Source organism: Cebus imitator, unplaced genomic scaffold (assembly GCF_001604975.1).
Source record: "Cebus imitator isolate Cc_AM_T3 unplaced genomic scaffold, Cebus_imitator-1.0 Scaffold57, whole genome shotgun sequence".
Lineage (NCBI taxonomy): Eukaryota > Metazoa > Chordata > Mammalia > Primates > Cebidae > Cebus > Cebus imitator.
This window is the reverse complement of record NW_016107372.1, coordinates 1,979,462-1,993,043: the sequence shown is the minus strand read 5'-3', so window position 1 is coordinate 1,993,043 and position 13,582 is coordinate 1,979,462. Positions and strand designations below refer to the sequence as shown.

The 13,582-nt window shown below is 40.3% G+C and overlaps 1 protein-coding gene and 1 non-coding gene across 2 annotated transcripts in view; one reads left to right on the top strand and one right to left on the bottom strand.

Annotated features, from left to right (window-relative positions):
* DNER (delta/notch like EGF repeat containing) overlaps positions 1-13,582 on the bottom strand; it is a 370,265-nt gene that overhangs the window by 244,436 nt on the left and 112,247 nt on the right. The window lies entirely within an intron of this gene.
* On the top strand, positions 11,917-11,977 carry LOC119471350. Its single transcript, XR_005200383.1, has one exon. It is a non-coding gene; the product is annotated as a U7 small nuclear RNA (small nuclear RNA).

The following is a 13,582-nucleotide window of genomic DNA, read 5'->3' as shown; positions in this document are numbered from 1 at the left end:
AAAAAAAAAAAAAAAAAAGGCAGAGGAGTCAATGACCTCTCACAGCTACTATACTAGGAGACCACGTCTTCTCATTTCCAGCTAAGAATTCTTTCCACAACACAGCACCACAACTTTGATATTATGTTATTATCATGCCAACAACAACAAAAATCCCATAGAGAAGCCAGAAGGCAAGGGTTATATTTTTGTAAGCAATGGAAAATAAGTAGGTATTAAATGTAGATCAGTTAAGGTTGCCTTGAATTTTTTTTTTTTAGAAACATGTATGATCATGGTGATACTCAATAAACACTGACTGAGGGCTTACTATAACCGGAACTGTGCCAGATCTGCATATAAAATGCTACTAAATAAAAAAAAAAAAAACTAAATCTGTCCCTAGAGAGTTTATATCTAGTAAGCTAGTACAAGCACTAAAAGCACCTACTCCTACCTGCCGTTCACAATACTCATCTGCGCGTCTGCCGTTCCGTTAGGCATTTTACATTTCTTACGTTAGGGCATCCTTACAACTACCCTCTATGGTAAGTACCGTTGTATAGTTACTCTAATTTTACAATGGAAGCTTAGCAATGTTACACAAATGACTTTTACCCAGAATAAAAGCCAAAGCATTCACTAACTTTTTTTTTTTTTTTTTTTTTTTTATTTTTGTTGCCCAGGCTAGAGTGCAGTGGTGTGATCTTGGCTGATTACAGCCTCTGCCTCCTGGGTTCAAGCAATTTTTGTGCCTCAGCCTCCCAAGTAGCTGGGATTACAGGCACCCACAACCAGACCTGGCTAATTTTTGTATTTTTAGTAGAGACGGGGTTTCACCATGTTGGCCAGGCTGGTCACAAACTCCTGACCTCAGGTGATATCCCTACCTTGGCCTCCCAAAGTACTGGGATTACAGACGTGAGCCACTGTGCCCAACTGTATTCTGTGATGTGTCTGCCTCAGTCTCTCTGACCTCACCTCCTGCCCCTGACCTTCCCCTCTGGCTCCACACACACTGGCTTGCTCACTGCTCCTCCAATGCTCCAGATACTCTCCTGCCCCAGGGCCTTTGCATCAGCTGTTCCCTCTGCCTAGAATGCCCTTGCATCTCAAGGCTGCTCCCAAGCCACCTTTGAGTCTTTGTTCCAATGCCATCTTCTGACAAGGACCCTGTTTAACAGAGCAAGGTCTCCACCCTCTGGCTATGTCAACTCCTCTTTTTTTTTATTTTCTCAATGTTTATTTTAAATTTGGGGGGAACATGTGAAGGTTTGTTACCTGGGTATATTGTGTGATGCTGAGGTTTGACTCTTCTTTCCTTGCTTAATTTTTTTCTAAAATACCCATCATCTTCTCACATAAATTTTAAATTATTTAATATATTCATTATTTTTCTTCCCCCACTAGAATGCAGGCTTTTTGAGGTCAGATTTCTTTTTTCAGTTTAATTTATTTGTGTATCCACAGCCCCAGAACATTGCCCAGCACATGGGAGCTGCTGGATAAACATTTACTGAATGAATGAATGCACACATGCATGAATCAATGAGTGAGTGAATGAGTGAGTGAATGAATGTGAATGATGTTACACACAAGCAGCTGCCAGAGCCTGTGAAGTACACTGCTTTGTGAAATGCAATCAGGATTCTCCAAGGCCCAGCCTCAGGTCTTGAGAACATAAGCCATGGGGGAGACTTACGTGTCCCACTGTGGTGTTGTAAAGTGATTAAATAACTTTACATCTGCTTTAAAAGTAGTAAAAGCTCTGTCTATCTGAGAGGTAAGACAGAGCCAGCACAGCCTGCAGCCTCAGCCTTGATGAGGGCAGGAAGACTGCAGACCCACTTCACAAGTGGCTTTCAACACGGTGAGCCAAGCCACCTTTCTCTGGTCCTCAGGGACCATCTCTGTGAGCCATTTCATGAAGCCATTCACCCCAGTGGGCAGGGTCAGAGGTGCTGGTAGATGGAGCTGGTTGGCAAATGGCAGGTCCCATGGCAATGCTCAGTTTGTTACATCTAGGAGTCAGTCCCGCCAGGTAAGGGGATAAAGAGCCAGAAAGAAAACATGATGAGAATCAATAACACCCTAAGTGCTTTGTCTGAACTTCACAGATGAGAGGAATGCACAGACAACCTATGGGATGAAAGAAAGAATGATTGACATGGAAGACCAGGAGAAACATGCTTAGTGAAGAAGAGAGGACAAAAGCTAACAAACAGTCATTTGTATAAATTTCTAAAGGGATTCAAAACAGTGGATAAAGTGATGGAGTGCACATGCACACACACACATGCACGTGCATGCAAATGCACATGCAGACACAAGCAGACACACACGTGCGCACACACACATCTGCATACACACATACATGCATATGCACGTGTATGCACATGGATGCACATGCGCATGGAGCACACACATGCACACATGCACACATACACGCACACACGAATGGGCACACACAAGTGTGCATGCGCACATGCATGCACACACAGGGGTACAAGGCAGAGAATTAAATGCATTGCAGGGTCATTGGACCCTTTTTAAAAATAATTTATCCCAATGCCACTTCCTTGGCATGTACTTTAGTTGTTTCATTAACAAAGGCGGCTTTCTGCCACTATTTTCTCTAACACTTCAGACTAGTTTTATGTTTTTGGAAAGCTATCTGTTTCAATTCATAAGAGTATATATAAGATAAGATGCAATCATTCACTTTTAAAGCAAATCATAAATATTTATCGTTAAGTCCTATGTGTCAGTACACAGTCAAGACTTTTTTTAAGTTCGTATTTGCATTTTATCTCATTAAGGAAAAGGTCTTGTTGCAGAGGTCACTTCTGCACTTCCGTCCCATTAAATCTGAACTACAAGCAGGTAATAACCAAACTGCCAAAATGCATAATGAGGCAAAATATCAGAATTAATAGACCTAACTTTGGGAATGCATAAAATTGAATACATGATATTTTCAGAGCTATAATTTCTAGACTGTAATGACGGGGAAAAATGATTAAGGCTTTGTAGTACCAGCTATAATAGAGAGGAAAGCCCATGGGTTAATGGTCTTCTGCTTACAGTTAACCAACAGGCCCATTTATTAAATGCTGTATGCTTGCTGCGTCAGATCAATTCATCTGCTCAGGCTGCATTTTTTCACATCATAGAACTAACCTGAAACTATTTTCCACATTTGATTTTAGACTTTTCACCCATGTCAAATAACGTCTACCCTAACCAAGAACAGTTATGGTGGGACGGACTGAGTAAAATGGGAGGCCAGACCTGAGCAAAGGTGCCAGCCTCTCCTGGGACTTGTGATTCAAAGGCAGTAGCAGAGTGACACTTTAACCATGGCCTGTTTTACTTCCTTAAACTCTCTGCTACCCATGTTTCTGGCAATTCCCACGTCCTCTGCAGCATACAAACAGAAGGATGAAATGTCAACTTTAAAAGGCATGAAAGAGGCCTATTGATAAGGTCATCAGATATAGTAAGTCAAAGCTAATAGGGTTGCTTTGAAGTGTGGACACCTGCATCACCATTACCTGGATGATGGTGGGGCCTGGGGAGATGCACAGGTAACTATCTTCCCTTCCATACTAGTCTAGAAAATGGATGGGCTTCAGTCCTGCCTCTTCTGTACTTTTACAGAAAACTCATTATGGCCAATCAGCAATTCATGTGACATTTATCAAGCACCTATGATGTGCCAGGCAGGATGCCTCGAAGAGGGATCAGGAAGATGAATAAAACCCTACCTGGCCCTCAAAAAGCTTACAATCCAATAGAAGAATCAGAGACGTTAACTTGGACTTGCCCTGAGCAGTTAGCTTGTCAAATTCCATGCCCCGCTGCTATGCATGTCAGCTGTTAGGATCCTTTGTTTGAATGAGGTTATCCACCCCAACACCTTTATATGAAACTACCTTATATTTCTTTATTGCTGAGGGAGAGAATGGATTTGATCATTGCAAACAGGAAATGAGATTATGAGCAGGTCTCAGGACGTCTCTTTTACAATGACAGTGGCAGGTTTGGCAAAACCAAGACAGCAATTCTGGATGCTTCCAGCAAGAAGAGGTGTCTGGGAGTTTTCCAATGGGAAATAGAGACAGCTGAGCAAACCACGCCCAGGTGTTGGCCCTGTTCTGCACAGATGGGTGGGACAAGTTGCTCACCTGCTCTGGACACACACCCCTCATGCATTAAGGGAAGAGTTGGGTTTGCACCTTGCACAGCCTCCTCCAGCTGGAAGACTTAGGATATTATTGACAGCCACTAACCTTGCATTGGCAGTTTTCAGAGGGTCCAGAGAAGAACCGAGCTGACCAGAGATCAGCCCCTCCCTCACTTATACCCACGCTAAGTGGGCAAAGGCATCCTGGGGAACAGGAAGGTGCTTGAAGAAACCAAATGTGACAAAGCCCCAGAGGACAGCTTACAAATACTGGGCAGGGGGCCAGGGACATTTTATGACCTAGCACCATGCTGGCCACAGAGGGGACACAGGGGGCTCGTGATACTTAGAGGGGAGTGGGGAAGAAGATAGAGGCAAGGAAGGGAAAGAACAAGGAGTTTGCGTATGGTGTTAACAAGGAAGTAAAATAGACTATTATGTTAGTAATTTGTCTGAGTGGCAGAATCAATTTTAAAAGTTTTAATACAGATTTTCATAGAGATATTAGTATTATAGGAAGAGGGAGCGTGTTATTAAGCAAAGAACAAAAACGATAGCCTTAAAGCAGGGTTTCTCAACCGTGGTGCTTTTGACACTTGGAACTGGATAATTGTTTGTCATGGGGGGCTGCCCTGCATGTTGTAGGATGTTTAGCAATGTTCTGCATCCTTACTTGCTAGATGCCAATGGAATATCTCCTTCCAAGTTAGGCCAACCAAAAACATTGCTAGCATCCCCTGGGGAAAGATCATCTCTGATTGAGACCACTGCCTTAAAGGAACAGTGCGTTTCACTCCATCAAAATTATTTTTAATCCATACAACTGCATAAATTTAAAAGGCAACACCATCATGAAGGAAGAAATGTACAACACGCTACAAAGGACTAAATCCCTTATTATAGAAAAAATTTTTAGGATCAACATAAGATAAATGCCTCAATAAAAAGGGCAAAGAAATAAAAAGCAATCTACAAAAGGAGCAATCTATAGAATCATGCCATTTTATATTATCTTAAACACAAATAAAATATTATGTATTTATTTGTAAATATATTTAAGGGAGGGAGGGAGGGAGGAAAATAGAAAATGAAAGAAGGAAGAGGGAAGCAGCTAACTAGAATGGGACATTGTTTCAGTGACTTGTCTGAGCAACAGAATTAATCAAGAAACTTTTTAAACACAGATTCCCCAGCTCCAGGCCGTTAATCAGAAACTCTAAAGGAGAAACCTAGAAACCTGTATCTTTCAACATTTGCCAGATGAATTCTGATGAACCTGGTCCCAAAACCAAAATTTAGAAATTGTTAGTATAAACTAGAGGTTGGCAAATGACAACCACAGGCCAAATCCAGTTTGTGTTTGTAAATAAAGCTTTATTGGAATACAACCACAGCCACCTGTTTGTGTGTTGACTGCTTTTGCACTACACCAGCAGTTGAGTACTGACAGCTGAGGCCACCTGGCCCACAAAGTTTACATGGTATTTGTTATCTGGCCCTTTAGTTTTCCAATATCTGATCTAGACAGTACAGACTTTGGGGTTCACAAAAGAAAGAAAATAGGTAGGTGGGGTCACCTGGAAAGACTTCAAAAAAGAAAGCTATCTTGAACAAGGCCATACAAGTTTGATAGCAATAACATCTATTTTCTCCCCCCACGCAACTCTTGGTGTGTACCAAGTGATTAATTAACAGAAGGACCTTTTGCAAAACAACTTAAAGGAACAGATATTCTTTTAATCATAATTATGTGCAGGAAGGTTGCAGAATAAATGTTGGCCCTATGAAAAGAATGCTCATCTAGACAGTCTGCCTAGAAGCAAGACCGCAATGAAGGTCACACACCCACCTTTCCTTCACTGGAAGAAATATGGAAATTCTCCCTCTACCTTTCCATCCATCAGCTGAACTTAATAGAGATGAATGATGAGCAGCCCATGCCAAGGCTAATTATAGAACTAGGTGGACCCATGGAAGACGGTGGACAGGGCAAGGTCACACAGACTAAGGGGATACTGAAATAGCAGGAGAGCATTTGTGTCTGCCAACTGGAGAGGGGGACTACAACAAAGATGACTCCAGAATTTAGAGCTCAGGGTTACTAGAGAAACAAGAATGAACAATTGCCACCTGGAGGCACCATGGTGTGGCAGAGGAAGACTGGGGTTCCAGACTCATTTGCAGGTGATTTTGGACAAGGCAAGAAAGACTTCTGGGGCTTAGCACCCTCAACTATAAAAGGAAGGGATGGGACTAGAGAGTTCTAAAGGCCTTTAAGTTCTTAATATTGTGTTTCTATGTTCAAAATGGAAATTGCAAGGGTTGTAAATGTCATCTTCCTTCTGAAACGCAAATGAACAATGTTGGGGTCCAACTGTCACAGTATTTTTGTCTCAAAAAGAAATTTTTCCCACCTTCTTCAATAAGGATTTCAACTATCTTCCAACACCAACTGCTTACTCACTAGGAATAAAGATACGAAAAAAAAAATCACTATAGTGCTTATGGCAGTAGTAGACCCAGCCAAGAAATGCATCCCAAGAATTTTTTTCCAAATCCAAATAATAAAAATGCTCATTCGCCTTACTGAATCAAGAACTATGTGTCTTAGTGAAACACATTCCATGTTTTGATATGTCTTTACTTCTGTATTAGAAACTCTACATCAATTCAAAAAATTATTTCAAGACTAGCTTGGGCAGTCCATTATTCACCTCAATTCTGAGTCAGCTTTCTTGAAACCAGCTTGTCGCGATTTTTGTGTGTGAGTTGAATCACATTTGTAAGTAGTCTAAAAGGAAATTGCAAACAGAATTCAAACATGTGACTATAAAATGAATCCATTAAAAATCAACTCTTACATATTGTTTCCCTACTTTTTTATGCTGTCTCTTTAAAACATGCTGCATTTGGAAATTACCTTGAAATCTCAGTATTTTTGCTATAGTCTGATTAACACATAGTGATAAGTCATAGTGATGAATCTCTAAGCCCCGCTCAGCTGCAGATATGTCAAGAATTAAATGAATTGTTCTTCAAAAACCTGACCTGCCCTTTGTCCCTTGGTTTCCATATTTAACGAAGTCCTAAGAGATAGCATTCATCTGCACTTACTGAAACAGGCACACCAGCCTCAAATGAAATGTTTTTTTTTTTTTTTTGCTTTTTGCTTTTAGTCATTCAAACACCAGTTTCTTGAATCAAAAACTTGCAGAGCAATTCCAGTGTACATATTTTTGTTTCGCCTCTCATCAGAGACACTCATACATCCTATCAAACTCTTTCTTACAAAACAACAGTGCCATCAATACAGGAAATATATCAACTTCTGCCTCTTTCCCTACTCAGGAAAAGAAGCCTGCAGGCAAACTGGGAATTAAACTTCCTGTGAAGATCATATGATCATCTCAACCAACGCAGAATAAACACTTTACTAAATTTAACATCTAGATACAATGAAGACTTTTAGCAAACTAGGAATAGAAGGAAACTTCTTTTATCTGATAAAGAGTATCTACAAAAAACCTTCAACAAGAATAATACTTATTAGTGAAAGGTAGAACCGTTTCTCTCTGAAATTGAGAAGAAAGCGAGGACGTTTGCTAATACCACTTCCATTGTACACTACACTAAAGGTCCTACACAGTGCAATGAGGCAAAAACAAAAAGAAAGCATAAGGATCCAATAAGAAAATAAGCTGTCCGTTTACAGACTACATGATTATTCATACAGATAAATTATTAAAATATGGAACTTCATCAAGTTTGCTGCATGCAAGGTCAAAATATCCCAAAAAATAATATTATTTTGCATCTCCATGTATCAGCCACAAACCAAAGATAATTTTTTCAAAGGTGCTGCTTACAATGAAAAAAAATTAAATTCCTAGTAATAAATCAATTTTTAAAAGTGTATGGTCTCAACAAACAGAATTGTAAAAGGGAAATATTCTAGTCATGAATTAGAAAACTCAATATTACAAAGATCCAAATTTTTCTTAACCTACAAGATTCAAAGCTACTGAAACAGAAATCACAGCAGTTATGTAAAATGGCCCCCAACAACACAGACTCTTGAATAAGAACAATGTAGGAGGGCTTGCTCTATTAGAAAGCAGGAATTTTAAAGGTATAGTAATTAAAATAGCATGGTATTGGCAGAAAGATGAACAAATAGACCAATGGAACAGGGAGACAAGAAACTGAAAGGGTCACACACGGACAGCTGACTTCTAGAATAGAGTCATGAGATAAGTATGGTCTTTTCAATAAACGGATATCCAATAAGAAAAAAAAAATGAAGCTTGTTCCCTCTCTCACACCATATACAAAAATAAGCACCAATTGGATTGTAGATCCAATTGAAAGGTAAAAAGTTAAGCTTCGAAAAGATAACAGAAGAGAATATCTATATAACATTATATTTAACAAATATTTAATAAACAGAACACAATGACCATTACCTATAAGATATTAATGAGCTGGATGACAATAGTTATAGGATACTGATTAAAAAAAAATACTATACAGCCATGGAGAAGAAAGAACTATAGCCTTATACAACAAGTAGAACAGATTCCCCAAACACAATGTTTTTTTCTGCTTGTGTAAGGATTGAAAGCAGCAAAAGTGACCCATGCTAGAAGTCAGAAGAGTGGTTAACTTTGGGAGGTCAGGAGAGTTAGGGACCAGGAAGTGGCTGGAAGGCAACATTGTCACCCTTGATCTGGGTGATGGCTGCACAGGTGTTCATTTTAAAATAAATTGAGCTGTACATATTTGTTTTGAGTACTTTTCTGTATAGATTTTGTACTTTGCAATTTTTGAAAACTGTTTTTAAAACATCTACCATGTATACATTATCTGATGTACTCTTTGTTCCTTGGTTGTTATATTTAACAAAGATGATGAAACCAACTTGCCTCCACCAAAAAGTAACCATAAGGTTCCTTCTGGGACTTCCCTCGCAGGCAAGAGTGGCGCACAGATTCCAGAGTGACTCTCGCCCCAGCACAGTGGCCACATGAAGCCACAGGGACTGGGAGAGCCAGCAGATGCCAAAATCCAGCAGGCACTGTGTCCACCTAATGAATTTGCCCTTCCCCCTTGAAGACCCAGAAAGACAATGAAACATGTCAACCAGGGGTGGAAACTCAAGTTAAAGTCGCACTTTGAAAAGAACTTTTCACTTTTGTTGGGACCCCAAAGATAGGAACCTCAAACATTTTAAACGTTTTCATTTATTTTTTTAATAGGACAAATGACATGCTCTATGTTTTTAAAGAATAAATAAATGTTTCTTATTTTTTAAAATAAAGAAAAAATGACACCAATGTGGAGTAGCAGGGAGCTGGAAAACCAGACAAATAGTAGGTTCTCAAAAAATATTTCTTCTCTGAAACGAAGAGACCACATTGCTTTCTAGATCATTCTTTATTCAGAGCATTTCCTACCAGGAAGAGCGTTCTTCTATATCTGCTAGGCTCAGTGGCCTGGGATCCTTAAGAAAAGTTGGAGAGAGAAATCTATGGGTGCCTGTGAAGCAAGCTGCAAGGGCAGAAAAATCAGGGTGATCTTTGTTAAGGAAAGGTGGGGGAGGCTTTGAGTTGAGCTGTCTAGTGCCAAGTGTTCTTGAGTACCTGCTTGGCCCGTTGACCACTTTGATGTGTGTTTTTCTCTCTACAGGCACACAAAATTCCCTCTGCTCTATTTTCAGTTTTTCTAACCTTAGGTGGAAACAGCTGCTCTAATTTTAATACCCATCTGCTCCCGGGAATAGGACAAAAATCAGTGGCTCTGCAGATAAATCTAAAGACTTTGGGTATCCAACCTCATTTATCTGGAGATAAGCCTTCTATATAAAGCAGGCTTCATATAAGCAGCTACACTAAGAAAAAACTAAAAAGGAAAATCAATAAAAATTTAAGCCACCAAAAGAGCAGGTGGCCCTGGATCTCCAGTACCAATTGTTTTAAAATCAACAAGACCCAAAGACCACCAAATTGCATGTGTGTTCAGATTGTCTAATTGCAAGATTTAAAAGAAGATCCTTGATTGGCTAGCAAATCTGCTCAAAGGCCAGGGTTTTTGTCATTTTTTTGCCCCATGAGGAAGCTGAGAGGACCTTTGTAGTTATGAAAGGCAGAAGAAACAAAAGCAAAAATAATAAAGGAACAAAAAAAACAGGACTAAAAGTGGAAGAGGTAAACTGTAAAAGCCCTACCAGTGAGAAACAGTCACGGACTGTGAAGCAGAGAAACAAGGATGGTCATAACAGAGACGGGAGTCTCTGCAGCTTAGGAGTTCAGACAGGAAGCAAAAAGATGACGGCAGAAACCCACCACCACCTTTAATTCTGCAGCTCTGTGGACACGGGACAGCTATACAGGGAAGCAGAAGAAAGAGAATTCCACCTGCACTTCCGTGCATTGTCTTTCAAGACACAGAAAGCTTACCTCCACCGTGACAAGCTAAACCTGAAATTGGTAGAGACCTGACACCTGTATAATTGTGTCTAATGAAGCAGTATGACAAAGGTACTATAGCTCTGAAGACACTCTACAATACTGATCATTCAAATTATCTCTTTTAAAATGCAAATATTTAGCATATCCAATTAAGGCATACAATTAGAAGGCTAGAAGAACCCACTGGGAAAACTGTCAGAAAAGTATAACCATGCAGAATTAATGGCTTTCAAACAAACAACTTTTGAGCACAGAGCATCCTCTGAACTGTTTTAGAATGTTGATGAAACCAATCCCATTTAATAATGCTTGTCATGTTGAACTATGTGAATTGTTAGTGTATAAAGCTTATAGACACCATGCCAGCCTGGGAAACGTGGCAAAACTCCATCTCTACCCAAAAAAATGCAAAAACTAGCTGGGCATGGTGGCAGACACCTGTAGTCCCAGCTACCTGGGGGTCTGACGAGGGAGGATTGCTTAACCCAGGAGGTGGAGTTTGCAGTGAGCTGAGATCGCACACTGCACTTCAGCCTGAGTGACGGAGCAAGACCATGTCTCAAAAAAAAGATTACAGTCACGACTTACCTTGCATATGCAAATGCCATAGGCATCCATACAATAAAAAATTAGATGGAAAATTTCACTATTCAGGATTTTAATTATAACAGATTGAACTGATGGCCAGGCCCTTCTCCAGTGAAAAAATATTAGATAAAATTAAAAATGCTTTCAATCAGAGGTAAGCTTTTAAAAGGGTTGAAAGAAAAGGGGAATCCTCTGGGTTCATTTCTTTGTAAGGACATGGATGAATCCGGAAACCATCATTCTCAGCAAACTGGCACAAGAACAGAAAACCAAATGCCACATGTTCTCACTCATAGGCGGGTATTGAACAATGAGAACACGTGAGCACAGGGAGGGGAGCATCACACACTGGGGTCTGTTGGAGGGGGGACTAAGGGAGGGACAGCAGGGAGTGGGGAGGTTGGGGAGGGATAACATGGGGAGAAATGCCAGATATAGGTGATGGGGGGGATGGAGGCAGCAAACCACCTTGCCATGTATGTACCTATGCAACAATCCTGTAAGATCTGCACATGCACCGCGGAACATATAGTACAATAAAAAAAAAGAAAAGGGGAATCCTCAAGTTTCAGGAATGATACGAAAATTCACAACCAGAGAACTTAGCACATGATTACACTGTATTGACCACACAGGTTACAGAGCTGCAAATAAGATCTACGGTTCTGGGAACTGGGGTTCTAAAAATCACATTGGTAGTGTTCCAGCTCTTTTAGAATCTGTCTACCAGGCTTTCTGGTTTTTACAGGAAGCTCACACACACACACACACACACACACACACACACACACACTCAAATGGGGATGGGAAATGGGGACACTAGATAAATCTACCAGCAGGCCTGGAGTAACAGCAGAAAAACTGACATCTCTACAGTCTTTGGATTAAAAAAAAAAAAAAAAAAAAGATTTCCCATGAATAATTAAAAACTCCCACATGAATATCCCTTGTGCTTAACAACATCTCCTTCATGTGGACATCCTAAACCAAAAATTAACATGAAGAATGTGTTTAGGGCTGGGCTCACGCCTGTAATTCCAGAACTTTGGGAGGTCAAGGCAAGCGAATCACCAGAGGTCAGGAGTTCGAGACCAGTCTGGCCAACATGGTGAAACCTCATCTCTACTAAAAATTCAAAACTTAGCTGGGCATGGTTGTGTGCACCTGTAATCCCAGCTACTCAGGGAAGCTGAGGCAGGAGGATTACTGGAACCCAGGAGGTGAAGGTTGCAGTGAGCCGAGATTGCACCATTGCACTCCATTCTGGATGACAAGAGCAAAACTCTATCTGGAAAAAAAAAAAGAACAAAAAAAAAACATGTTTATGGTATGGTAGTGGAGTGACACTTTTCACAATACAGGACACCTGTGACTCACACACATGCATGTGCACACACAGACCCTTATCATAATAAGCACAGGGTAAAAAAAATTACAAACTATACCAGGAAATAGGCCACCATCAGCACTTGGAACTGTGGATAAAGGGTCAACAAAACCTTTCCCACTCCTGCATGAATATATATTTGTGCATTTTAAGATTTAAAAAAAGATGTTTAAAGTAGATCTAAAACGTTTTTATAATTTCCCACAACTTTTTTAATTAACTGACCTGATTAACTGTCCTGATACCTTTGATAAGAAGACTTCTACTAAAGTTATTAATAGCTAAGATTTCTGAGTGCTTATGCTATATCTGGCATGGTTCTCATCGTACTCCCTATGTTAATCCACTTAATCTTCACCATCACCCTGTGAGGCAGGTACTGTTATCTGCATATTATCTCTGAGGCTCAGAGACTGAATAACTTGTCCATGGTCCCTCAGCTAGCAACATAATGAGAATACTAATCCAGGTAGAACAATACAATTCCAATCAAAATCCCATGCTCCCTTTTTGTTGTCTAACTTAGAAAATTGATCCAAAACACAAATGAGAGATGCAAGGACAAAACATTTCCAAGATAATTTGAAGAAGAATAAACACATATTTCCCCACCGGAAATAAAAATTTATTATAAATCTATAACTACATTGAACAATGTTTCAGAAGAGAGAGCACAGATTTGCCATGTAAAGAAACTTAGAATATAACAGGGAAGGCAAATTAGCTTAGGAAGGATGGGAGTGGTGGCTCACGCCTGTAATCCCAGCATTTTGCGAGGCTGAGGCAGGTGAATCACGTGGGCCCAGGAGTTCAAGACCAGCCTGGCCAACATTGTGAAACCCGGTCTCTACTGAAAATACAAAATTAGCTGGACATGGTGGTGCACGTATATAATCCCAGCTACTCGGGAGGATGAGGCAGAAGAATTGCTTGAACCTAGGAGGCAGAGGTTGCAATGAGCCGAGATCACACCCC